Genomic DNA, 2,204 nt, shown 5'->3' with positions numbered 1-2,204 from the left:
GCAATTTATGTGGTATTTATGTGTCGCTGTGCTTTTTTGGTAGTTTGGGTAGCCCAGGCTAGCCCCCAGCACAGCAGCAGATGTGTGGGCTGTCCCCCGAAAGCCTCACTCAGGGGCACGGCTGGTAGAGTTACGTGGGTCAGGCTGGCACACTCCATGGCTTTTGATAGTAGGGAAAACACCGAGGACAGGGGTAAAGGATGGAAAGGAGCCTTCAGTATGAATCCCATAGAGCTTTATTCCTCAGGGGATCAGGGACCAAACAAGCTAAAGATCCAGGGCTACAGCAACTTATATACAGGGGAGGAGCAAGGGGGGAGGGTACAAATCATCAACCAATAAGGAATCTAAGAGGGGAGAGCAAGGGGAGAAGAGTACAATATCGGGAACAACAGGGACAAGAGGGTGGAGAGGACCAGTCACCTAGGCCAATGGGGCCTTGAAGGTTAGGAGATGGACAGGGAAGGATCTGGAATATAGGGCAGGGTTTACATTGATGGGCAAGGAAAGGTCTGGAATAAAGGGCAGGGTGTATATTGATGGGCAACTGGGAACCTGGGGTGATTGGACAAGAAGGGGAATGACAGGGACTCATTCTAGAAGATAGGGAAGGCTTTTGGAGTGAGTGATGCTGGGGAAAAGGTGGGGAAAAGTCAGGAAGGAACTATTCCCTTTTAGGGGGAAAGATATTTGGGAGCAACCAACTGTTATAAACACTTAAACCGTTAACAGTAAAAATACACCACCACATTTATGTGGCAAAGAAATGGATGAATTTTAGATTATGAAGTTAGACAGAAGCACTGATATCCTCACAAGCATAAACCTGGGCATTTTTTACTGCTGCTGTTGTGCTCCTTCTGTGACCTTGGGCAAGCCATACCAGTTCTGTGTCTTCAGACTTAAAATGCACCTGGGTGGGCAGAACCACTGTTCATCTGGTAAAGCTCTCAGGGCCTTAAGTCCTATGGGCCTCAGTGTTGCTGGATTTTAAAATGAGGTCAAAGTCATACCCAGAACTGCCTATACATGTGCAAATTTACTGGCCTCAGTATAAGGATGTAATTATGCCAGCATAGGTGTATCAGAATATTTTGCCACGTAGAAACATCTTGCACTTGTTGCTTCATATGTCCTTCTAGGAAACATGACTGGGTAAAAGCCAAAGTATTTGTTGAAGAATCAGTTTCAGTTCAATCTTGCTTGCGCAACACTTATCTGACTACAGTAAAGATCCCTGTAAACACAGCAGGCAGGAGAGGCTCGCCGTTCCACACGTGGGCTCCAAAATTCCAGCCAGTTCCACTTTGGAGCTGACGCTTGCAGAGCCAAATGGAGCACAAGCGCATTTCAGAGGGACAGCGGATTGAGGCTTCATTACTGTGGGTCTGACTGCACAAGAAGCCTCACACGCTGTAATGGGTTTACTCGCATGAATGAGGAGTAAGTGCAGCAATACCTATGGGCAGGAGGATGTCCACGTGTAAAACACCTGGGGATAGAGAGTGCTCTGTCGTTGGGAGGTATTACAGCAATTACTTCAGTATTAAGACCAGACCAAGTCAAGGCTGAATCACCGGCAAGACATAAATTCGACCAGCAATTGACTTTAACTCCAAGTCTATCAGCATCTGTCGCTGTCCCCGAAGCCCCGCTGCCGGAGCTCCCCAGCCCCTCCGGAGGGGCAGAAACGCCTTTTACGCCGCAGTGAGGGTGTCGGAGGGGGCTCACACCCGGGGCGGGGGTCGGGCAGTGGGTTAGGGCACACAGCGGCCGGGCCGTGCCGTGCCGGGGCCGCTCTCCGGCGGCGGGCGCAGCGCTCCCAGCGGGACCCGGCGGCGCGGCGGCGGGGGCGGGAATTTGGGGAGGATCCCTGGCCGGGCCGGTGCGTGTGTGTGAGTGTGTGTGTGCGAGTGTGTGTGCGAGTGTGCCGGTGAGCGGCGGGGGCGGCTCCGGCCGCCTGACGCCGGCCGGGCCACATCCATCGCGATCCCGATCCCGATCCCGGCGCGGAGGAGCTGCCTGCTGGCCGCCCGTCACCGCCCGCCAGCCGGTAACAACTTCGCGTCCCCCCGCTCCTCTCCCCGCTCATTGCCCCCGGGGCCGGGCGGCTGTGCCCGCGCATCCTCCTCCTCCTGCTCCTTCTCCTCCTCCCCTGCGGTCCCTGCCCGGCGCTGCCGCGGTGCTCCCCGGCGGCGGGGCCG

At 54.7% G+C, this 2,204-nt stretch overlaps 1 protein-coding gene across 2 annotated transcripts in view; it reads left to right on the top strand.

Moving 5' to 3' along the window:
• Positions 1 to 1,869: 1,869 nt before the first annotated feature.
• Positions 1,870 to 2,204, top strand: part of SMAD1 (SMAD family member 1) — a 43,690-nt gene continuing 43,355 nt past the window's right edge. For both annotated transcript variants that reach the window (XM_015625422.3, XM_015625423.3), the window contains exon 1: positions 1,870 to 2,053. The gene's annotated coding sequence lies outside the window, so the exon portion shown is untranslated. The remainder of the gene's footprint in view (positions 2,054 to 2,204) is intronic.

This window comes from Parus major, chromosome 4, assembly GCF_001522545.3.
Source record: "Parus major isolate Abel chromosome 4, Parus_major1.1, whole genome shotgun sequence".
NCBI lineage: Eukaryota > Metazoa > Chordata > Aves > Passeriformes > Paridae > Parus > Parus major.
Note: the sequence above shows the minus strand (reverse complement) of the source record. Positions and strands in the feature narration are given on the sequence as shown.